The following is a 27,138-nucleotide window of genomic DNA, read 5'->3' as shown; positions in this document are numbered from 1 at the left end:
ATCTGGATTTGAGGCTTCTGTTTTGCTGACTCTATATTTTTATTGTTTGTTGTATAGTTATCCATGTTTTCTCTTGTTCTGTGATGTTTAGTACAAAGGGTTATGTTTCCTGAGGCTGAGTTCTTCCTTTATACGATGCTTTCTCTTTGTTTTCCAAGGGTCTGTCTCTAATTACTAATATTGTTTATATTTTCTCCATTCTTAATTTTTATTAATACTTTTGTCCACATCTATCAGATGAATTTTAAATTGAAGCTAGAATTTGAAGGACGAATCTTATTTTTGTTCACTTTTCTGAAACACAAAAGTTGAGAGATTGGGAAGAAATAGTACTGAGCTTCACTCACAGCATGGGTTCATGGCTTATGAATTTCCTGGATCCTACTAGTTGTCAACTGAAATCTATTTCAAATAGTAAAAAAAAAAAAAAAAATGAGTTTAGGGGATTTTTTTAATTTTTATTTTTTTGAGAGAGAGAGAGAGAGAGAGAATTTTTTTTAATCTTTATTGTTTAGTTTTCGGCGGACACAACATCTTTGTTTGTATGTGGTGCTGAAGACTGAACCCGCGCTGCACGCATGCCAGGCAAGCGCGCTATCGCTATCCCTTGAGCCACATGCCCAGCCCCCAAGTTTAGGGGCTTTTATTATTCTTTCTACATCTACTTAACTCACATACTTTTTTTTTTTTGTTTTGTTTTTCTAAGTTTAAAGTTGTATGATTTAGATATGAGGTGTCCTCCAAAATCTCATATGTGACACAATGCAGGAAAGTTCAGCAATGAAATGACTGTGTTATGAGAGCCTTAACTTAATCAGGGCATTAATCTGCTTGAGATTAACTGGGTAGTAACTGAAGACAGGGAGGGTGTGGCTGGAGGAGGCAGGTCATTGGGGGCAGCCCTTTGGGATATATATTTTGTCCCTGTGAGTAGTGTAGACTCTCTCTCTCTCTCTCTCTTTCTGCTTCTGGTGCCATGTTCCCAATTGCCTTTCCTCTGCCATGATGTTCTACCTCTCCTCTAGCCCAGAGCAAAGGAGTTGGCTATCTGTGGACTAAGACCTCTGGGTTTGGAGAAAGTGTTGACTTCCAATTTTAAAGTATTTTGTTTAATTTAGCAAAGGAGCTGGCTATCTGTGGACTAAGACCTCTGAAAACATAAGTCCCAATTAAACTTTTCCTTCTCTAATTGATCTTGTCATATCTTTTGGTTACAGAAAAAAAAATGAAAAGAGTAAAACAAAAGTCATTGTTGATGAATTTTAATACTCTGCCAACTTTCAATGCTTTGCATTAAAAAAGTGAGATGTTATAGAGAATCTCATCAAACTCATTTTGAACCACACATTTGGTTCTTTGAATGTTCACAATATAAGTTCTACATAATTTCTCTTGATTTTTGCCAAAGAAAATTGATATTTCTTCCCTCTATTTTTTGGTCCTTTGTTAATTGTGTATTGTTTTTTCTAACATTTGAAAACTATCTCTGTATTATTACATCTCTTATGCTTAGTTTTTTTTTAATTATAAATTTTAGTATCAACAATATTTGTTTTGTTTTGAATACTACTAAAGTAAATAAATGTATAGTGTTTAATACAAAGTCTTGTACAAAATTGATGATAATCACATGTAAACATACATATATATTACATGATTGTTGAAGACTATATATATGTATGTTCTGTTATAATATATATTATTATTTATAATTTTATGGATGTATATGCACAAAATCAGTATTGATTTTATTCATTAATAAGGTATTGAATTGATACATATAAAAATATGATTAGATTCTGTAGAAAGATGATATTTTTCCATATGTATGTATCAAGATCTCTTGAGTCTTTTCTTAAAAGATAAATATATTTTTAAGATACATATAAAATCTTCACATATTTTGGAATGGGTTTGGAGAAACTGTTGCCTTCCACTGTAAAAGTATTTTGTTTAATTTGGAAATTGTATTCTAATGAAGCAGATGGAAAAGCTGTAGGTAAGCTTCAACTGCCATTAATTATGTATATCTGTTGGATTTTAACAGCTGGCATCATTATAAATGTTATTAGCCTTATTAGGCATGTGCATAGCAGTTTATTACAAGATGCTTTATAGTGTTTAATTTGTACATAACAGTCATAAGAAATGGATGTAGGTGGCTATATCAATTTCCAAGTTGTGAAAACAAAACTGGCAAATGTTGTCTCTGCTACCAATGCTATTGATATTTTAGATTTAACACAAACTTAAATACTTAAATGAGTACTTACAACCATGTCCATATCCTATTGTCTGCTTGAAATTGAAATTTATCTAGGTAGTATAATGTTGTTTCATCACCATGTCATTTTTCATACTTCCAGTGTATGATAGCTCACCTTTAGTCCATGCATTTTAATTATTCTTTTAAAATATTTTTAGTTGTAGTTGGACACAATACCTTTATTTTATTTATTTATATTTATGTGGTGCTAAGAATTGAACCCAGTCTACTCATACATGCTAAGCAAGTACTCTAACACTGAGCTATAATTCTATCCCCATGTGTTTTAAATAAAAGTCTTTCATAGGCAGGAGTTTCTTCTTCTTCATTTTCTATCTCATAGAAAAATTGCTATAATTTTGTACAGGAATGTAATCTATATAATTTATCATTTTTATGTATGTTTCAATTAATTATATAAAAATGGAACAAAAAAACAAAAGCTTATATACCATAAAATATCAAAGCACAACTTTTAAAACATTTTTGTGATTTAAAATGTAAAAATTAATTTAAGATCTCATTTAAGATATTAAATAAAATTTAGCACAGATCAAAACTATGTGCATTAATTAGTACACTGGCCAAAACTAGTTGGACATTAATCTACACATTAGGAGTTCTGGTCTCAAAATTTTGAAGTTGTGATAAGGTTTGGATTGTAAACAGGTAATAACTTTTGTTCTCTTTAAAATAATGAAGATTCAAAACATAATTCTCTTTTTAGAGCTTCCTATGTATTGACCATTATATGAAAATGAGACCATGTATGATTAATTTAAAAAATGATTTTTGTTTTCATGTAAATGATAATTTAAAATATGTCAACTTTAAAGAGTAACTTCATATACTGTATAATTTAGTTAAAATTAGTGCTTTTAGACATTTAATTAAGGTGTTCATTAGCTGGCTTAGACAATTACATCTATTCTCTACTTTTCTATATTTAATATCTCTTTCTACTTTATTTATTTTTCCATTATTACAACTCTCAAAAATGCATATTACCCACAAAGACAAGTGTAAATTAAAGGATTTATTCTGAACAAAAATTATAAAAAGAATTATCACTGTATAGTTCTTAATAAAACAAAAACACATATGCTATTTATGTTATGGGTAAGGTCATCAAGGTGAATTTACACTATCATATGCAATTCTTAACTTCAGATAGGTCAACTAAAATAAAAAATGCATTATTACACATGATGCTTGCTTATATTGCCCCAGGAAAAGCACTGAAGACTAATCATCACCACTGCTATTTATTAAATAGCCACTTAAAATGCCACTATCCAAAATTACACAAAACAGGTTTCAGGAGTGATACCTGACACTGGTACCCTAAGGGCATAATATTTGAGCTAAATAAAACTCTATTAATAGATTCCTTGCATAGATTTAAATATTCATTTTTCACTGGGACCAAAAGTTTAAGTGCACTGTGCATGATAATGAAGAACAATATGTGACCTTCTAGGTAATTTTTTATTTTCACCATGCAAATAGGCACTAGTTCCAGCATAAAAAATATTTAAATAATCAAAAATAAATAAAAATGGTGTTTTCTGTTTAAAACAATTATATTTTTAAATTGAAAAAGACTTGTGTAGGATTGGGGTATAGCTCAATCAATTGTAGAATTTGTGCATAGCACAATCCCCAGGACCACCAGGACAAAAAAGAAAAAAAAGTTGCTTAAAACATGATTAATTTAAGCAAGGAGCTAGGAAGCACACCTGTAATTCTGGCAGCTAGGGAGGCTGAGGTAGGAGGATAGTAAGTTCAAAGCCAGCCTACATACAGGAAGGTGCTAAGCAACCCAGTGATACTCTGTTCCTAAATAAAATACAAAATAAGACTGAGGATGTGTCTCAGTGGTGAAGTGCCCTGAGTTCTATCCCCAGTACCCAAAACAAACAAAACACAAATCCACAATTAATTTAAGAAAACTTAAAACATTATGGTCACACAGCTGGAGATCTGGCTCAGTGGTAAAGCATAAACTTAGCAAGCATAAGTCCCCGGGTTCAATCCTCAGAACCAAAGTTAAATTAAATTAAAATAGGTATAATCATGCTAATAATGTAATAATGAAAATGAAGCTTTCAATTATGAATATATTTACAACCATCTTGTTAAAGAAGCAACTTCATGAAATCAATCCCTTATCAGATTTATAATTCTTTGAATTATGTGAAACTTTTCAAGAACATATTGTTTAAATGGACTGTCTGAAACAAATTATTTCCTCTTTAACAGAAATAAAGATTATCATTAATGTAATTATCTTTGCTATGATACATTTACAATATCAAAAATTTAAGTACTAGTGATTATTATGGATCCCCATAATGAATTGGAGTAGCAGTTGTGGATCCCAAACTTTGCTGCTTATTAAAATTACCTGGGAGCCATTTAAAAATCTGTGTCCAACTTGCCTTGCATCCTAGTAAATCAAAATGTATGAGATTGAAATGTCATCAGTACTTGTCTCTGTTTTTCAAAAATTCTTCTTATACTCAATATATAAATAAATCAGGAATCAATATCTTAGAATAGCATTTGTCAAACATATAATGCAATCTCTGTTCTTACAGGTCTGAAGCAGATTCCCAGCATCTGTATCTCTAACAAGCTCCCAAGCTATATAGTTGTTATATGTCCTTGGACTTCACCTTGAAAAGCTAGATCTTAGAGGACCTTTATCAATGCAACATCACTCAAATACTATGTGAAAAACCTAACTCAGTCTGCTTTCTGATGAGAGGAGAAGCTGTGTGAAATTTGCAATACATTTCTTTGAAGACTAACAATTTGCTAGAAAGATATTAATGTTAATTGTATTAAAGTTTAAAATTTATTGATCATAAGCTTAAATTAATTTTAATGTAACTACTTAGAAATATCTATTGATACAAGCAAGCATTATCCTTTTGGTAGACATTTATTAAGTAAATCTGTTTCAATTACTTAAAAGATGCTTTAATATTATTTCAAAGATTCAGGATGTAAGCATTGTTAGGATATCTTTTAGTCTGTAGAAGTTTAAAATAATTTTATCAACATTTCTAGAAAGTTCAATTGATTTTCTAATATTTTATTTTATTTGAATTGATCAACCAATGTTAGAGACAAATTATTTTATTTTACAATAAATAATTCATTAAAAAACCATTATCTAAAATATTCAAAATATAAACCTTATAACCTCTTAGTAATCTATAGATGGCTAAATATATTCTATTTTATATTAATTATTCAAAGAAAAAATTAGAGGAAATACAATCAATATATACCCCATGCCTCTAATTCTGTCAATTGTATACTTTTTAACTGTATGGTGAGGAGATACTTATAGCATTATTTGCTGCTTCAAATTTACTTTGCTCCTGCTACTTTTATCCAGTAGTAAAATCTTATTTACTTTCTCTTAATTGCATTTTATTAATCAAAGCAATACATCTATATAGCCATTAGTTTCTAGTTATCCTCATATCCGATTAATGCAAGTGGCTTTTTCAAATGATCCTCTGGGTTAAACATTAGGTGAAATGGTAATTGAACTTATTTCATTTTGAATATTTGCATCCTTGGTCAGAAAAAAAAATCTATTATAGTTTTTTAAAAGAATTTCTTAACCATGCCACTTTCTAAAGTCAACAACACTGTGTTCTTCCATTTAAGTAGTCTATGATTTTTCAACCTATGAAACTACTACCCCTACTACCAACACAGAGTAATGAGAAAAGTCAAAGCCATCCTTGTTTGGTAGGAAAGAGAGTGTTTAATTAAGGAAGAACAAGTTTTATTGAATTTTTAATCAGGATAGAACACCAATAGAGTCTTCTTTAAAATTTATGAGCCAAGGGGAAGTGGGAAATATATCAAATTAATGTGTATTAAAATCACCTATTGAAAGCTTACCTCAGGTAACATTCCCTGGAATTGTAAAACTCAGGTATTCATCAATGCGTTAAACTAACTCACACTTGTGTGCAGTGGTTGAGGTGATTTAATTATTGTCATATTGAAAAGACACATGCTATTCTGGGTACATAATGACTTCTTGGGAAACAAAGCCAATTAGAGAGTCACTCCTGTTACTGCTCCAGCAGTATGCTTTGCTAACAAGGTCCACAGGTCATGTCACCAAGAAGCCAAAGTACAAGCATCCTTTTCTTTCTCAAATTTGAACAAAAAAAAAGGTAAAAGTCATCTACAATAAAGCTACTCAATAGGATTGTGTCATTATAGGTCTTACTTTTTCTTCTGAAAATACTTTCACATACTTTGTTTTAGTTTCGATCAAAATGTATCTTAGAGACTTGATAACTATAAACAAAAACTCAAAGTACATGTCTAAAATATTTAATATATGCAACTTAAATGTATATACAAAGCATTTTAGTTGCTGGTAACATTAACAACAAGAAAATATTAAATTCTAAACAGCAATAAAATTGTAAGGAAATTCCAAATTCAAAAATAAATGTTGGGGCTGGGGCTGTAGCTCAGTGGTAGAGTGCTCACCTTGCACATGTGAGGCACTGGGCTCAATTCTCAGCACCGCATTAAAATATATATATATATATATATATATTAATATATATATTAAAAATATAAGACATAAATTTATGATTCCCACATCATTTATTTTAATATTTGAAATAATTTTACATATGTATTATTCAGCTTTTCATTACTGTAAGGAAAATACCCGATACAAAGTATTTCAAGTAGGAAATATGGTTTTTGGCCTGTGGTTTCAAAAGTTTCTGTCCATGTTTGGCTGGCTCCATTACTATGGGCCTGTGGTGAGACAGAATACAGAGGCCAAAGAGCATGGCAGAAGAAAGCTGTTCGTTTCTTGGGAGTCAGAAAGCAGAAAGGCACTGGGGACAAGGTACAATACCTAAGGGAATGCCTGGAAGGACACATACCCTTCAAGGAGGTCCCACCTCCTCCAGTTTCTACCACCTTCCAATAATGCTATTTATCTCTTAATCTACAACCTCCCCAAAGCCTCACCCCTGGCCACTGCTGCATTGGAGACTGAAACTTCAACACATGAGCATTAGGGGACTCTCATATCCAAATGACAACAATATAAATAGGAAAGTTGCAGAACAGTACAGTTATTTTCTCTATGTCCTTCACTCAGCATCTTCAAGTATTAACAATCATAATATGCCATGGTGACTATCAAGAAACTAAATTTAACATTAAATAGTTAAAGTGTTAGATTCCACCAGTTTTTCTACTAATATTATTTTTCTGCTTCACAATAAATTCAAGATCCAAATTGCATTTAGCTGTTATGTCTGCATATTCTCTCACAAACTCTCAGTCTTTCCTTGTCTTTCATGACCCTGACACTTTTTAAGAAGGCTGGTAAGATATTATATAGAATGCCCCTCAGATTGCGTTTCTCTGAAGTTTTTTTTTTATATACTACATCAATTTTATTAAATGTTTTATAGGAATGATGTACACAAATTTGCCTTTCTCTGTGAATTTTGTCAATATGTATGGTTATTGAAGATGATGACATCAATCTCTTGGTTGAAATTGTATTGAAATACAATTTCTTATTTTTTAATTTTTGTAAATTCTGTAATTTTTCCTTTGTAATTAATAAATATCTTGAAGAAGATCATTTGAGACTATAAAAAATATTTCTTTTTGGGGGTGGGGATGTAACTCAGTGTTTGAATGCTTGCCTGGCATGTGTGAGGCCCTGAGCTCAATTGCCAGTATTATAATAAATAAATGAATATATACATACATACATAAATACATAAATATGTGTATATGCATATATATGTATTTTTTATTTTTTAGCTATTATTTAGAGCATTATATTTATTCAAATATCTGATTTCATTTTACATAATTATACATACAAAGTATTTGATTTCAATTCCCATTCCCCTTCCATTTTTCTCCCCTCTTTCATATTTGTTTCTTTTCAAGATTTTGGTTGCATATTTTAGTATTCATTATAGACCTTCCCTTCTTCAATTTTTACTGTTAGTCTAAGGATGATTTTTAAATACTATTCTCTGGATATTTTTTGTAAGGGAGATCTGTGCCACATTCCCCAATAATATATTCCTTCTTTACAAATATATTTATTCAAATAAATACATAAATAAATATATTCTATAATTCAGTAAAATAAAAATAATAATATTGTTGTTGTTGTTTAAATTGTTTAAGGTTTAGGAGTTGGAGATCTTTCAAAATCTCTTCTAAACTCTTCTCACATACATGCACCATCTGTTTCTCCAAATCAATGTCTCTGTTTCTATGTATGTATCTCTGGATCTACATAATTATTTATCTCAGCATTTCTATACTTCTGATACTCTAAGCTGCCCCAGGCTTTACTTGATTTTCCCTATATCAACTCTAGAATCAATTCATTATCAAAGGAGTTTTATTTATTTATTTTTAATAGATAGAATTTAGAGACTCAAAGTAAGTAAATAAATATTTTCATTGCTACAGGGCATTATTTTTCTAGATTCTCTCACTAGACTAAACTAGGAAATATAATTATGTGTCATAGTTATGCATGTTATACACATGGAAACATTTATATATTTCCTCCTGTTATGTTTGCATATGAGGTCTTCCCCCACCAATCTAATGTGAATTAATGCAGGATGTTCAGAGGTGAAATGATTAGATTATGGGAACTGAAACTGAATTAGTAGAAAAATCCATTTGATGGATTAATAATTTGAATGGCCTAAGTGGGTGGTAACTGTAGGTAAGAGGGATGTGGCTAGAGGAAGTGGGTCCCTATGATCATACCTTGGATCTTGTATATTTTATTTTTGGCTCCTTCCACTTGCTCCTTCTCAGATGCCATGAGCTGAACAGTTTTCTTTATCCATGCTCTTCTGCCATGAATGTTCTGCCTCATTTTAGGCCCGAAGTAATGGGGCCAGTCATCCAAGAACTGAACTTCTGAAAATGTTGAGCCCAAAATAAACTTTTCCTATATTAAGTGGATTTTTTAAGACACTTTGGTCATAATGATGAAAAGCAGATTAACATATCTTGTTATCTTTGTATATAGTAATTCATTCTTCCTCTCTGTTTATCCATCTATCTATCTATCTATCATCTGTCTGGGTCTGTGTTTTCTTACATTTAATTGCAAAATCCACCTTTGTACTAATGCATCTACTAATATGTTTTGATTCCTATATACATATTTCCATTTTCCAGAATGCTACAAAAATTAAGTTATACAACATATTGTGTATTAGGAGGTTGTATCCCCTCAAAATGTATTTATTAAAATTCTACCCTGGGCTGGGGAAGTGGCTCAAGCAGTAATGTGCTCGCCTGGCATGCACGGGGTGCTGTTCAATCCTCAGCACCACACAAAAATAAAATAAAGATGTTGTATCCACTGAAAACTGAAAAATAAATATTTAAAAATTCTAACTCTCTCTAAAAAAAAATTCTACCCTTAAAATCATGGTATTTGAAAGTGGGTCCTTAATAGATAATTAAGATTACATAAGCCCATAAAGGTGATGCTTTTGTGAATTAAATTAGTTTACCCTAAAATAATTCATGAGAGAGTTTGTTTTCTCCTTCTGTTCTCTACCAAGTGAGGATATAACCAGAAATTGACAGCATGCAGACTGAAAAAAATAATTTTCGCAAAACACAACTACACTGGCACCCTGGTCTTGAATTCCCAGCTTCCATAATTATAAAAAATAATTTTCACTTCTTTATTGTATGTGTTCCTTGTCACTGGTGGGTTCAATGGTCAATTGGCTACCTTGTTTCGGGGGCTTAGAGACATGGAATCAACACACGGACACCAGGAGCTTGGTGAGAAAACTGACTGATGAGAAACCGCAGATGACATTCAGCAAGCTCAAGCTCATTTATTTTTGGAATGCATACAGCTGTTATAGGGTTCAGGTAGGGTGTGCCCGCCAATCACATACGCACCTTAATGTCTATAAGCCAATCATCTTATGCCTAATGTAACCACACTATGAGGAAGCACTAAATATTGCTGTCTTGATGGAAGGCAGTCTGGAAGTGTCTTTGTCCCTAATGGAGGGGGGCTTTATGAGTTGGGGGGTTACATGCCCTGAAGCATCTGACCCTCGGTTTCCTGACCTGGTAGTCTAGTAGCTTGGCAATGCTAACCACAAGTACTGAGGATGTGGTTTCATGGATGGCTTGCTAGAGCAGAGCGCCCCGTCCTGCAGGTGTTCCTCTCAGGCCTGTACAAGTGTAGGTTTTCCTACACTCTGAGCTGCTCATAGCTACTAGCTGTGAACCGAAAGTTATTCCAACATTTTATAAGTCACCAAGTTTATGGTGTTTTTTTGCAGTAGCTCAAAGTGACTGAGATTCAAAAGTGGCTCTACTCCATTTTCTTTTTTACTAGTGATGCCTAGTGCTTAAGCTGTTCCACACATTTACCATCCCTAAATGTTACCAGTTATTTCTTTTTTAGCCAATTTAAAATTTATGCAGTATTATCCAATTGCCATTTTAATTTACAGTTTTCTAATGATTATTGACATTGTGCCTCCTTTTGTATTTATATTTGCTTTTAAGATATACTCTTGAATGAAGTATATTTTCATAATTTGGCCAATATTGAAATTGAGTTGTGCTGTTATAACTATTGTTTTTCTGAGAGCTATTTATACATTTGGATTATAATACTCTTGTCACAAGTATTATATCTAAGTATTTTCTTCTCGTCTGTAGGTAATTTCTTCATTTCTTTAACAATGATGTTTATATAGCAAACTGTTTTAATTAAATTAACTTAAATTTACCATTCAAAACAAAGAAAAATTGATCATGCTTCCGACATTGTGTCCAGACAATTCTTACCCAAAGATTTTTCCCTACTAGATTTGTCTCTACTAGATTTGTCTCTACTAGAAATTCAATTGTTTTATTCTTGAATTCTAAATCCATAATCCACTTAGAGTTTATCTGGTACAAAGTATCAAATACAGGATGAAGTTTAATATTTTCTCATTGACATCCAATCGTCCTAACACCATTTGTTTAAAAATATGATCAAGTCTTCATTGAAATGTTTTTGAACCTATGCCAAGGATCAATGAGCTTATATGGAGTGAGCAATCACTAGATGATGATGGGAGGAATGGGCCCAGGCAGTATCTCACTACTTGTTTATATTGGTGTGACATCAGGCACAGTTACAAGTGCTTCACAGGGACTTTAGATCCAGTCTAGAAACAAGAACAAAGTCGCTATGAGATGGGTGGAAAAGTGCTGGCAGAAACAAAACCATAAGAGAATAGTAGTTTCCTCAATGCACAGAGAAAACTACTGAAGAAAATGAAATTTATAGAATGCCTAGAAATAAACAAAAAAGGTAGACATAGACAAAGCAAATTTGGAGATTATAAAGCATTGAATGTCAAAATGAGTTAAGGAAACACTGAATTTAAAAATCATACTGTGAGGCAGGTACAGTGGCACACACCTGTAATCCCATTGGCATGAGAGGCTGAATGAAGGAGATCATGAGTTCAAAGCCAATCTCAGCAATGGCAAGCACTAACCAACTCAGTGAGACCCTGTCTCTAAGTAAAATATAAAATAGGGATGGGTTTGTGGCTGAATGGTTGAATATCCCTGAGTTTAATGCCCAATACCAAAAAAAAACAACAAAAAAATAAAACTATGAACAAGCTTATATTCATACAGTTGTTAAATGAAGACTCCAAATTCTAAAATAAATGAAAATAAATCCATGTGTCTGTATTTTAAAAAAAATCTGTAAAATGTATAAAGAAGTGTGAACTCCACTTTTACAAAATAAATCCTGGGTGCTATTTGTCTTAAATTCAAGGAAGAGTCAATAAAATACATACAGTGTCAAAGAAATTTAGTATCTATTAAAAACAAAAGCAAAACAAAGCCAAATATAACAAGAGAAGGAAGAAAAAGGAAAGTGAAGAGAAGAACACAGTCATCTAGAAACTCAAGAAAACATAATCAGGATTACCCTCCTCTTGAAGAATGTCTTTCTACCTTAGAAGATTGAGGGCAATCACTCTCAATCTTTCTATCACAGAACCAAGAGTGGATGAGTCATTCCCTTACTCCTGAAAAAGGAAAACCCAGAGCTTTTGCTTATTGTTTGGATATGAAATAACTCCCAAAGACTCATGTATTGAAAAGTTGGTCCTCAACACACCAATGTTAAGATTTGGGACTTTGAGGAAGTGATCAGTTCATGAGGGTTCTGACCTCTTCAGGGGATGAATCCATTGGAAGCTACATAGAAAACTGGGAAGTGATGGAAACTGTAGGTAGAGGGGTATGGTTGGAGAAAGTGGATCATAGAAGGATATTTCTTATCCCAGACCCTTTATCTCTTCCTCTACTTCCTGACTGCTATGAAGTAAGCATTCTCTTTCTTCCTTCTGAATTGACCTTCTGCCTTGCCTCAGACCCAAAGCTGGACAAATCATGTACTGAAACCATGAGGCATAATAAATCCTATCAGCTTTAAATTGTTTTTCTAAGACAGTTGTCACAGAAAAAAAATAATCTGATCAGGACAACTTCCAAAACCTTCAGTGAAAGTAAAACTGCCTTTAATGCAAAAGTCATTCTCCTCAGTGGCATCCTATAACTTCTCAAACATTAACCTGTACAGACAATAGAGAATCATCTCTGAGGAAAAATAAAAGTCAAGACAGGGAAGGGAAAGGTAGATAATAATTTGGCCATTCCAAATTGATAAACCAATCACATGGTAGTTTTTCTTCTCGTGCGTGACTGAGCCTTACAGATCTTCATAAAGGTCTTATTCTTCAAGCAAGTGGTCCAACTCAGACAGATGCCATTCCTCAAGGAAGAACTCTATCAGATATGAATGTTACTTCATCCATATATAAAAGCAGTAACACTCCAGTGAGACACACACACACAAATCTATATCTTTGTTTTGAAGTCACTCATTATCTGGGTCATTATCAAAGAAACTTCCCCACATAACAAAAGTCCTCCTGAGGGATTTGGGGTGGGGGGCTGGTTATCCAATTTAGCAAGTTGTCTAAGAGGAATGCATTTCTTGTCACCTCCAGCAATATTTCCACCCCAATCTTTTCATTTCCAAACACCAAATAGTCAATACACACAAGAGAAAGTCATGTCTATCTTGTCAATGAGAACTTCATATAAAATGACAAGATTTACAGGCACTGAGGAAAGAAGATTCCCTCCACAGTACCCAAATCTAGAAAAGGAGAGTTGTCTAAATTAGAGAAAGATAAAATGGCAACAGAGCAACAGGTTCCATTCATCAGAATAACAAACATATGGGACAAACTAGCAATCTTTGTCTGAATCTGACTCCTCTCAGTCAGAGGATGAATGACCCAAGAGGTCTTATGTAAACTTCTGAACTATAGGTAGATCTTTTACTATATTTTTCTTCCTTGAGTGACTCCCCATAAAAGTTTCTAAAGATTGTTACCTTTTGGTAGATGATGCAGGAATTGCTTTCCACTGTGCAGCAGAAATCTCAGCAGAAAATTGTCCTTTTTCCTCACCTATTCCTCAGCCATGCAGGTCTTTCACTCATTACCATAAACAAAGATTCCTTCTCCTTTCTCCCAGAAAGATATTCTTCTATATACACTATTCTTCTCAACTTCCTAAAGGAAAAGTATGCTTCCATGACCTTCCTAAATAAAAAAGCATCACCACCTGTACTGTAGACACAGGGTCTCCCCATCTCCACCTCTCAAAAAGTGTGCCAGTCACCAATGCTGCTTTATCACCAGTGCTCAAGAAAAGGAATTCCGGGAGGTTCAGTCACCACAATTAAACAAATAGCATTCATAATTAATATCAACTGAAGCTGTTGAAAGCACTATAAATCTTCTCATCCTTCCTCAACTGATACCCTTCTAATAGGAGTAGCATAAACGTCATAGTACATCTCTATATACATTATATAATATTCATTCTGATAATTGCTAGGTCAAGTTCATGTAAAATAAAGGGGGATAGTAGTCATGGATTTATATTTTAAAAGTTGTCCACAGAACATTAGTGCCTTTCCTTCATTGATAGCTGACAAATACATTTATACATTTAAAGTGAAATATTTTAAAGTAAAATAATCTGTAAAGAACTTAAGTATTGTTGCCATTTTCATGGTTCTCTTAAATAACCATTTTTATTCTTAGAAGATCATTGTTTTTTATTTCTTTCACTTTATTTTATTAGAATGTTAATGGCTATTTGGTATGACAGTTCTGACTTTATTCATGGTTTGTAAGTTTGTTCAGAAATTACAGGTATGCGATTCCATAAAAGTATAAATGTATATTTTAACTCTGTAATCTTCCCAATATTTATGGTTTATGCTGATACAAATTTGGATTTGAGCGCTAGGATGACACCTTATATTGATGTGTGACAAGTTGATTGGAAATGTTAAAAATTCAAGTATTCTTATTCTGACCTTTCATTTATAAATTTGATTAACAAATTATTTTTTAAAGGATTATCAGGAAGTATATTTCAGTTATACATTTAAAAAATGACCATATTTGTTAGGGTTTATTCTGTGTACTGTATTTTATTCAATTATGTATTTGTTTATTCTTCCACAATTAGTATACTGTCTCTATTGCTATATTAAAAATGTTCATACCAAATATTAATATTGACTAGTGGGAGCCCTACAAAGCTGTTTTTTTTTAATTTCCAAAAAGAGTTTATTTCTCTAATATTTTTCCATATAAATGTTAGAAAAAACTTACCAATATCTGCAAAAATTTTATTGTGTTTTGATTAGCTTTGCTTTTAATCTTTATCAACTTAAAGAAAGTTCAATTTTCCAAACCAAGTATATATTATATCTTTGTATTTATTTAGGAAAGAGACATTAATACTTGCCTATAAAACTTTTCCAGAAAATAGAAGAGAAAGAAATGCTTCCCAACTGATTTTGATACCAACATTATCCTAATACCCAAATGAGATAAAGATATTTCAAATAATTTACCTATAGTCCAATATTCCTCATAAGCATAACAGTTCAGGGTTTTTTTTTTTTTACTGGAAAATTTTAAACCAGAAAATCAATTTATTTGATAGATAAAGGATTACTGATGTTATCAGTTTCTTCTTGAATGAATTACTTTGTTTTAACATGTATTTTTAATTTTGCTGAGTAATTACTTTCCTTCAAAATCATTCTATGCCAGTTTTATTTTTTCTGCAATACTACAGAATAATAGTAATCACATTTTTAAAATTTCACCAAGTTGATATTGTGCAGCATTATATAATTGTTACATTGATTTAAACAACATGAGCAGTTTTGATCAAATATTTATTACTAGTAAAGAGTAATTTTGATTTCAAGTCTTAATACTCAAGAAATGAATGTTGTAAAACTACAACTGCCCTAAATATTGATTCCTCTGATGAACTTGGTAAAAGTAAACTGAGGGGCTGGCATTCTGTCCATCTACAACTAATAAATAAATAAATAAATAAATAAACTGAAAGCCTTCTGGAAATGACTAAATGACTCCATCATCTACTAGATGTCATTAAGAATATTAGTGAGATCCACCCACACCAACCTGTGCAGGACCCAGGCCCACAGTAGGCCCAGGTCCACAAATTTACCAGCGGGGCAGACACCTTCTGGAGCCCAGGACTGCCCCTTCTGACCAGCAGACTACCATAGGAGTCCAGGCCCAGCCCAGATACCCCCACACCAGCCTTAGCGGGACCTAGGATCACAGTATGCCTGGGTCAACCTCTTTACCATCAGGGCAAGACACCTGACAGAACCCAGCCTCTGGCACAGGACTGCCTCTTTAGACCAGCAGACTATCAAAGAAGTCCAGACCCATCCCAGATAATCCCACATCCTCTTGTGCAGGATCCAGGTCAAGGGTAGGTCTGAGTTTGCACCCCACACACACCTGAGAGCCTAAGCCTAGCCCACTTCCATCTGTGGACACTGTAGTCATCTCCACAGCCTTCCCTACGCAGTGGTCCCTAAATTTTTGACAATACACAGCACCTAGAAGCAGCCACATCTCAGAGAAGACATCCCAAAGAAAGTGTGAGTCCCACCTTTTCAGCCCCATCTCTGTAAGACATTTCTTCCATCTTGGGGCACCTTAAGTATTATCTTGAGTTACCTTGGCTATTGCCTCCACCACCTTTAGATGCAGTAGCATATATTCAGGGACACCAGCAGGGTCTGGAAGCCCAACATCAAGATGAGGTACAGACAATCTGCATGGGTACAACAAGAATATAAGGAAAAATCTATAATATCTCAGATCCACACTGCAAGAAATGAAGACAGATAGACAACATGAAAAAACAAGAGAGGAAAGTGCCCCAAACAAACCAGGATACTATAAGAACAAAACCCACGGACAGCGAATTTAATGAAATGTCAGAGAAAGAGTTGAGAAGGTTCATAATTAAAATGATCTATGAATTAAAGAATGACATAAATGAGAAAATACAAGCAAAAATTGATCACTCCAACAATTAGATAAGACAGCAAATACAGGTACAAAAGATTACTTCAAGAGAGAGATAGAAACTCTGAAAAAAAAAAAAACAGTCAGAAATCCTTGAAATGAAGAGAGAAGATGGGACGGGAGGGGAGGGGGGATAGTAGAGCATAGGAAAGGCAACAGAACACAACAGACACTAGTATGGCAATATGTAAAAAAGTGGATGTGTAACTGATGTGATTCTGCAATCTGTATACAGGGTAAAAATGGGAGTTCATAACCCACTTGAATCAAATGTATGAAATATGATATGTCAAGAACTATGTAATGTTTTGAACAACTAATAATAAAAATTTTAAAAAAATTGAAATGAAGGATACAATAAATCAAATAAAAAGCTCAATATAAAGCATAACAAACAGACTAGATCACTTAGAAGAAAGAACATGAGATAATAAAGACAAAGTATACAATATGGAAAATAAAGTTGATCACACAGTGAAGAAAGTTAGAAACCATGAACAGAACATCCAAGAATTATGGGACAGCATCAAAAGACCATATCTAAGATTCATTAGGACAGAAGCACAGAGTTTCAAACCAAAGGAATGCACAATCTCTTCAATGAGATAATATCAGAAAATTTTCCAAGCATGAAAAACGAATTGGAAAACCAAATACAAGTGGCTTACAGAACACCAAATGTACAAAATTACAACAGATCCACACCAAGGCACATTCTAATGAAAATGCCTAGCATACAGAATAAGTTTAGAATCTTAAAGGCCGCAGAGAGAGTAATCAGATCACATATAGGGGAAGACCAATTCATATATCAGCAGACTTTTCAAACCAGACTCTCAAAGCCAAGAGATTGTGGAACAACATATACCAAGCTCTTAAAAAAATGGATGCCAACCAAGAATCTTATAGTAAAAGCAAGCATTATATTTAATGATGAAATAAAAACCTTCCATGATAAACAAAAGTTAAAATAATTTACAATGAGAAAGCCTGCACTACAGAACATCCTCAGCAAAATAATTCATAAAGAGGAAATGAAAAACAATGATTAAAATCTGAAAGGGTGGTATTACACTAAAAGAAAATCTACTCAGACGATAACCAAGTCACATAAAATACCAAAAATAAACAAAAATGGCTGGAAATACGACCATGTCTCAATAATAACCCTGAATGTTAATGACCTAAATTAACTAATCAAAGCATATAGACTAGTAGATTGAATAAAAATAAATAAAAAATAAGAAAGACCCAGCTATATGCTGCCTCCAAGAGACTCATAGAAAAAGACATCCACAGACTGGAGGTGAAGGATTGGAAAAAAATCATACCACTCACGTGGACTGCGGAAGCAAGCAGGGGTTTCCATCCTTATTTCAAATAAAGTAAACTTCAAATTAAAGTCAATCAAAAAGAATAAGGAAGGACACTACATACTGATCAAGGGCACCCTACACCAGCATGACTTAACAATTATAAATATATATGCCCCAAACAATGAAACATCTATGTTCATCAAACAAACTCTTCTCAAGAGTCAAATAGACCACTGCACAATAATTTGGGGTGTCTTTAACATATCTCTTATACCACTGAATAGATCTTACAAACAAAATCTGAACAAAGAAACTATAGAACTCAATAATACAATCAATAAATTAGACTTAACTGACATATATAGAATGTTTCATCCTTCAATGTGAGAATACACTTTCTTCTCAGCAGCACATGGATCCTTCTCTAAAATAGACCAGATACTATGCCACAGAGCAACTCTTAGGCAATATTAAAAGGTAGAGATACTACCCTGTATTCTACCATATCATAATAAATGAAATTAGAAATCAATGATAAAATAAGAAATAAAATCTAATCCAACACTTGGAGAAAAAATAATATGCTACTGAATGAACAATGGGTTGCAAAAGACATCAAGGAGGTAATTAAAAAAAAAATTAGAGGTGAATGAGAACACAGATACAACCTATCGAGATCTCTGGGGTACTATGAAGGCAATTCTAAGAGAAGAGTTCAATGCATGGTATTCATTCCTTAAAAGAAGAAAAAGTCAACAAATAAATGACTTAACATTACATCTCAAAGGGCTAGAAAAAGAAGAACAAATCAACACCTAAAGCAGTAGAAGACAGGAAATAATTAAAATCAGAGCTGAAATCAATAAAATTGAAATAAAAGAGATAATTGAAAAAATTGACAGATCAAAAAGTTGATTCTTTGAAAAAATAAATAAAATTGACAGAACCTTAGCCATGCTAATGAAGAGAAGGAGAGAGAAAACTTAAATTACTAACATACATGATAAAAAAGAAACTATCATGACAGACACTTTAGAAATAGAAAAGATAATTAGAAATTATTTAAAAACTTGTACTCCTATAAAATAGAAAATATTACACAGTTAGAAAGTCTGGCATAAGGAAGTAACCTTTTGTTCAGGTTTTAAGCACTTTTTTATAACAATGAGAAATGCCTTTTCAGAGATGAGTAACTTTTTCAATGGTTTTTTAACTTGGTATCTCTACCATTGTAGTTTCTGGGCAGATTTCTTGGAATTTTAAATTTTAATTCAGTCTTATTAGATATGTAAATGGGAAGTTTTAAATGTTTAGAGGTTATGCAAATTGCTACTTATTTGGAGTCTGTGTCTGTGTGGTGCTGGGGATTTGAACCCAGAACCTTGTTCCTGGCCAAGCCCATATTCCACTGAACTACATCCTCAGCCTGTTTGGAAAATTTGAGGTGTTAAAAGATTTTGTCTTTTTCTTTCCTTTCACGTAAATCATTATATGGTAGAAGTGGAATTTTAAGTGTTTGTGTGTCCAGTGTATTGCATTATAGCCTGTTGCTGTACCCTTTCAGAGTCTGATGCTTATTTTTGGACTTTCAATCAATGAGTGTAAATATAGCTTTTGATCTGTAATACTTTTATACAAAGGTTTTTATTTTAATAGTAAAACATCTTGTCATAAATAAATAAAATAAAATAGAAAATATTGAATTCATCCACAAATTTCTAGAGTCATATAATTTCCCAAAATTGAGTCAGGATGATAAACACAATTTAAACAGATCAATTTCAATTGAAGAAATAGAAGACACCATCAAAAATCAACCAACCAAAAAAAGCCCAGAACACGATGGATACCCAGATGAGTTCTACAAGACCTTTAAGGAAAAACTAATACAAATATGCTTCAATTTATTTCAGGAAACATAAAAAAAGGATCACTTCCAAACTCATTCTATGAGGCCAATATCACCCTGATTCCAAAAAATGACAAAATCATAGAATTTACAGGGAAATGGATGGCATTAGAGCAGATTATGCTAAGTGAAGCTAGCCAATCCCTAAAAAATAAATGCCAAATGTCTTCTTTGATATAAGGAGAGTAACTAAGAACAGAGTATGGTCGAAGAGCATGAGAAGAAGATTAACATTAAATAGGGATGAGAGATGGGAGGGAAAGGGAAAGAGAAGGGAAATTGCATGGAAATGGAAGGAGACCCTCAGAGTTATACAAAAGTAGATACAAGAGGAAGTGAGGGGAAAGGGAAAAATAATACAAGGGGGACAAATGAATGTCAGTAGAGGGGGCAGAGAGAGAAGAGACGAGGGGAGGGGAGGGGAGGGGGGATAGTAGAGGATAGGAAAGGCAGCAGAACACAACAGACACTAGTATGGCAATATGTAAATCAATGGATGTGTAACTGATGTTATTCTGCAATCTGTATTTGGGGTAAAAATGGGAGCTCATAACCCACTTGAATCAAAGTGTGAAATATGATATATCAAGAATTATGTAATGTTTTGAACAGCTAACAATAAAAAAAAAAGAAAAATAAATTTGAAATCTTCCTACTTGAAAAAAAAAAAAAAGACACATCAAAGAAAGAAAACTTCAGACCAATATTTCTAATGAACATGGATGAAAATTTCTCAATGAGATTCTGGCAAATCTAATACAAAAACATATCAAAAAGATCCTGCATCATGATCAAGTGGGATTCATCCCAGGGATGCAAGTTTGTTTCAACGTATGAAAATCAATAAATGTAATTATAAAATCAATACCCATAAATCAAATGCATTTTGTATATTAGCAACAAATCCTCAGAAAGGGAAATGAGGAAAACTATCCCATTTACAATAGCCACCAAAAAAAAAAAAAAAGAAACCTTGGGAATCAACAAAAGAGATGAAAGTTCTATATAATGAAAATTATAGAATCCTAAAGAAATAAGATCTTAAAAGATGGAAAAATCTATCTTGCTCTTGGATTGGCAGAATTAATATTATCAAAATGACCATACTACCTAAAGCACTATAGAGATTTAATACATTTTGATCAAAATCCCCGATGACATTTCACATAAAAATAGAAAAAGCAATCATGAAATTCATATGGAAAAATAAGAGACCCAGAATAGCTAAAGCAATTCTTAGCAGGAAGAGTGAAGCAGGTGGCATCACTGTACCAGACTTTAAACTACAGAGCAAAAACAGTACAAAAACAGCATGGTATCAGACCAAGTCAGACTGTAGACCAATGGTAGAGAATAGAGGACACAGAGACTAACCCACAAAATTACAGTTATCTTATATTAGACAAAGGTGCCAAGAACATTCATTGGAGAAAATATAGCCTCTTCAACAAATGGTGCTGGGAAAACTGGAAATCCATATGTAACAAAATGAAATTAAACCCCTATCTCTCACCATGTAGAAAACTTAACTCAAAATAGATCATGGACCTGGGAATAAAACCAGAGACCCTGGATCTAATAGTAGAAAAAGTAGGCCCTAATATCCATCATGTGGGATTAGGGCCCAACTTTCTTCATAAGACTGCTTTGGCACAAGAATTAAAATCAAGAATCAATAAATCATATGGTCACCAACTACAAAGTTTCTTCTCAGCAAAAGAAACAATCTGTGAGGTGAATAGAGAGCCTACATCTTGGAAGCAAATTTTTACCCCTCACACATAAAATAGAGCACTAATTTCTAGGGTATAAAAAGAACTCAAAAAGCTAAACACCACACAAAAAAGAAAAAGAAAAAAAAACAATCAATAAATGGGCCAAGGAACTCAACAGACACTTCTCAGAAGATGATATACAATCAATCAACAAATATATGAAAAAATGTTCATCATCACTAGCAATTAGGAACAATGCAAATCAAAACTACTCTAAGATTTCATCTCACTCCAGTCAGAATGGCAGCTATTATGAAGACAAACAACAATAAGTGTTGGTGAGAATGTGGAGGAAAAAGGTACACTCATACACTGGTGGTGGAACTGCAAATTGGCGCAGCCAATATGGAAAACACTATGGATATTTCTTGAAAAATTGGGAATCGAACCACCATTTGACCCAGCTATCCATACTCTCCTTGTTCTATACTCAAAGGAATTAAAAACAACATATTACAGGGACACAGCCACATCAATGTTTATAGCAGCATAATTTACAATAGCTCAACTGTGGAGTCAACCTAGATGCCCGTTAGTAGAGGAATGGATAAAAAAAATTGGCATATATACACAATGGTATATTACTCAGCAATAAAAGAGAATAAAATCATGGCATTTGCAAGTAAATGGATGGAGATAGAGAAGTTAAGTCAATCCCAAAAAAACAAATGCCAATGTCTTCTCTGATATAAGGAGGCTGATTCATAGTGGGGTAGGGAGGGGGAGTGTGGGAGGAATAGATGAACTCTAGATAGAGCAGAGGGGTGGAAGAGAAGGGAAGTGTCATGGGGTTATGATAATGGAATGTGATGGACATTATTATCCAAAGTACATGTATGAAAACACAAATTGGTGTAAATATACTTTGTATAAAACCAGAGAAGAAAAATTGTGCTCTATATGTGTAGTAAGAATTGTAATGCATTCATTCAGCTTTCATATATAAATAAAAATAATTTAAAAATATATATACCCTACTGACTAACAATCATTTTCAGGGTTCATGTGGTACAAATTTTGTATTCATTCCTTTAATGAAGATTAAAGAAGTGCTTTCCATATTCTAGGCACTGGGCTAATGCAAGAGGTACAATGATAACCAAGAAGGCGGCTCCCTGACCTCCTGTGCATTACTTTCTAATAATTCATACCTGAGTTATATTGAATAATCATAAAAATAAACATAAAAATTATGACTGAAATTAACTTGTACTAAGCTGTGATTGCAACAGAAGCACTTTGACCTAGCCTGAGAGGTCAAGGGAAGTCTTTCCCTGAAAGATTTTTTGAGTTGAGCTTTAAACAGTTAGCTAGTTTTAAGAAGATGATGGTAATAGTTAATATAATATATACAAAGTCTCTGTGGTGAGTGAGACAATCAGGAAAAGTGTAGGGGAAATAAAAAAAATATTAGTGAATCACCAGGTGTAGTAGCACATGCCCGTATTCCCAGAGATTCCAGAGGCTGAGGCAGGAGGGTTGCAAGTTCAAAGCCAGCCTCACTCAGCAACTTGGTAAGGCCCTAAGTAACTTAGTGAGACCCTGTCTCTAAATAAATATTAAAAGGGATTGAGAATGTGGCCTGTGGTTATGTGCCCCTGAGTTCTATCACCAGTTCAAAAAGAAAAAAATAGAGAGAGAGAATCAAGAAAGGAGTTCAAAATGTTAAAATTAATAGCTATTTGGAAAAAGCATAAATAACTTTCAGTACTTCAAGTTTCCAGTGAAGGAAGCAACCACACACATGGTAAAAAGCAAGAGAAACAGAAATAGAGTCTGCAAATGTGAATCAATTGCTGCAATGTCACAAATGTTGAAGAGAAGAGCAGTTGCTTCTTATGGGTGAACATAGAAATTTGTTTTTGGAGATGGCATACCTCATTTTTGAGGTGACAGCAAAGGATTTAGAATATTTCATAGAGTTAGCTGATAATGCACCAACAGAATCAAATAACATCATATGCTGCAGAGAAATATTTCATGATAGCAGCAGTCAATTATGAAGCAAGCTTCATTGTCATTCTATTTTAAGAATTTTCCATAACTACCCTACCCTTCACCAACAACCACACTAATCCATTAGCAGTCATCATTTTTAAGACAAAACCTTCCACCAGCAAAATGACTAGAACTTTATGAACACTTAAATAATTGCCAGAATTTTAAGCAATGGGGCATTTTTTTTTTTTTTTAATTTAAGGATTGCACATTTTTCTTTTTGCCTAAAGCTCTTACACATTTAATAGACTACAGTGTGGTCTTAATGTACACTTTACATGCACTGGAAAACAAAAAAAAATATGTATTTACCTCCCTATATCGCATTCTTTCTTTTAGTATAATGGTCTAGAATTAAACTCACAATATCTCCAAGATATCCCTTTAGTTTTATATAAATCATTAAATTAAATTTATAATTAATACCTAAAATCAACAGTAATCTATGGAGAAAGTAGAGCTTTTTTTTTCTATTACAGTGCATAAGATTGTTTAAAAATTATTTTATAAAGCAATATACTAAATTAAATTATTTAATAAAGCAGTAATATATATTATAACATCAACAATATGATTTGAATATAGTTATAATAATAAAGATTATGATAGCTAAAGAATGTTAGGAAATAATATCACTCATGTTTTTCTTATCATTCCTTTAATATTCTACAAATGGTTTGGTTTTCAACAGGAAACCTTGCATGAAAAACAGTATTCAGTTGCCTTCCTTTATGTAAAAAAAATAATATATATGTATTAGTTTGATAGGGATGCTGTAAAAAATACCAAATGTTAGGAATTTCAAAAACAAATTTATTGTTTCTTATATCTAGAGCATGAAAATTCAAAATCAAAGTGTACACATGGTTGATTTTATTCTAATCTCTATCTTGTAGATGGTTGTCTTCTCATTTTGTCTCAAATAGTCTTCTCCCTGTGCATATGCACAGAGAGAATTTCTTATTCTTCTATGGACATCAAGTATGTTTTATTAAGAACTACCCAATAGCCTGATTAAACTTTAATTATTGCCTTAAAGGTCCTGGCTACCACTATACTCACATTCTGTGGAAAAGGGACATTAGAAATTGAACATATAAAATTGAGGTAGGCACTATTCTGACATATTGCCCTTATATTGCCCTATGTTATTTATTGACATATTGGGATTACTTAAACTGTGAATTCATTATAGAATGAAAATTTATATTAATGAACTAAAGAAAAACACCTGAGCTGTAGGTATAACTAAGTGGTTGAGTGCTTGGCTATCACCCATGAGGCTCTGGGTTTGTTTCCCAGCAGCTTCACCCACCCCCCACCACACACACACAATCAGATTAAGTTTTATTGATGAACATTACATAGCTTTTTTTTTTTTTTGAGATTTTGGGAATCAAATCCTAGGCTTCAATCATGATAGGGAAATATTCAACTACTTACATTTGTCATTAAAGTCTGAATTCTAAGACCTGTTTATTGTGTATAGTGATCAATTGGAAAAAAAAATAATCACACCTTCTGGTCTTAAAAACAATCCTTTGAATGAACATTAAATTTGGGCTCACCAATTCTAATACAATCACCTTCATAAGCATATTTGAATATTTGAGTCTTTAATCATTCAAAATTTTGTCGTTCTTTTCCCACTGATTTAAATGCACCATGATCACAGTTTGACTTTAAAATCACAGAAAAACAAAACCAAAAAAACTAAAATAAGAAAATAAAAACAATGATATTATTTATCCCAATGCCAAAATAAATAACGTATTCCATAGACCTAAGAATATGTAAAAATGCAAACTCAGATCTAATGTAATTTATAATATTTATGTTCCAGCATTCTATACACATTTCTCAGCTTCCCAGTCATTATCCAATTAGTCATTGACTGCTAATGTTGACATCCTTCATACTCACAGAGAACATGGATTATACTCATAGGTAACATGGATTATCAAACAATAATAAGAAACAACAAAAAATGTTCAAGACAGTAACCAGTGTTATTTTAATGCCACAAACATAATCCAGAAGGTTTTCAAATTACACATTTTACAATCATAATTATCTAAAATAATTAGATTCACCATATGGAATCACCAGCATCTCTGCCAAATGGCCTGTCTAGGTCATGCACACTTAAAACTTTAGCATAACTACATTTTGAGGTTTGTTATTGAGGTCCCTCTGAGGATCTCTAATTATCATGGATAACTCTTTTCATTTTATAAATTGTAAACTAAAGCATGTAAAATGAACTTTTCAAATGCATTTCATAGAGCAGGCTAAAAAACAGATAATCTGACATCTTTTACATTTTTATTGCTTGGCCACAAAAAATGTTTAATTAGTAAAGACACATATCTCCAAATATTGGAAAATGATGTTGGTATTATTTTAACAATAGGAAATTTCTTGGGTAAAGAAATGTGCTACACACACGCGTGCGCACACACACACACACACACACACACACGAATACTATTCAACAACCACAACAATAAAATGGAATAGAATTCTGTCTATTGCAACGATGTGGATGGAGATCATTATGTTTAGTGAAATGAGTCAGTTACAGGAATACAAGAACCATATGACCTCGCTCATATGTGGAACATAAACAATCTGATCTCATATAATTGAGAATAGAATGGAAGAATGCAGGGACAAAGAAAAGTTGATCAATGGATACTAAGTCATAGTTAGATAGGAGCAAGATGCTTTGGTGTGCCAGTGCACAATAGGGCAACTAGAAATAACAATAACAACTAGGGCAACTAGAAATAAATAACAACTAGAAATAACAATTTATGCTCAGCACCTGGAAAAGGAAAACAGCTCCAAAAAGCTAGAAGGAAGGATTTTGAAAGTTTCACCATAAAGAAATAAGATTGAGGAGTTAAATATATTTACCTGATTGAAACATATATATAATGTACACATATTGAACAGAACTATGGTACCACGTTAATATATTTTTTTGTTTTTAAATATAAATTATCAATGCATATAAAAAGTAAATAATTCCATTGTTTACAAAGCAAGCACCATGTTTGATTAAATAAAAGCTTATTTACATAGAATTTAGCAGACTTAGTCAAATTTTACATTATCCTTGGTGAAAATCATTTCACTTATTATTTTTATTTTATTTAAATAAATCACCGAAAGTACTTGTGAAACAAATGTTTTTATAATGGTGCAGTATGCAACAGGATGTTGAGTCATACTTACTTTTTATGACTAATGCTATTATTGTAAGCCTCTTTCATAGATAATAAAGAAAAATAAAATA

The 27,138-nt window shown here is 32.7% G+C and overlaps 1 long non-coding RNA gene across 1 annotated transcript in view; it reads left to right on the top strand.

Annotated features, from left to right (window-relative positions):
• LOC125616917 overlaps positions 1–27,138 on the top strand; it is a 764,349-nt gene that overhangs the window by 720,990 nt on the left and 16,221 nt on the right. The window lies entirely within an intron of this gene.

Source organism: Marmota marmota, unplaced genomic scaffold (assembly GCF_001458135.2).
Source record: "Marmota marmota marmota unplaced genomic scaffold, marMar, whole genome shotgun sequence".
Classification (NCBI taxonomy): domain Eukaryota; kingdom Metazoa; phylum Chordata; class Mammalia; order Rodentia; family Sciuridae; genus Marmota; species Marmota marmota.
Note: the sequence above shows the minus strand (reverse complement) of the source record. Positions and strands in the feature narration are given on the sequence as shown.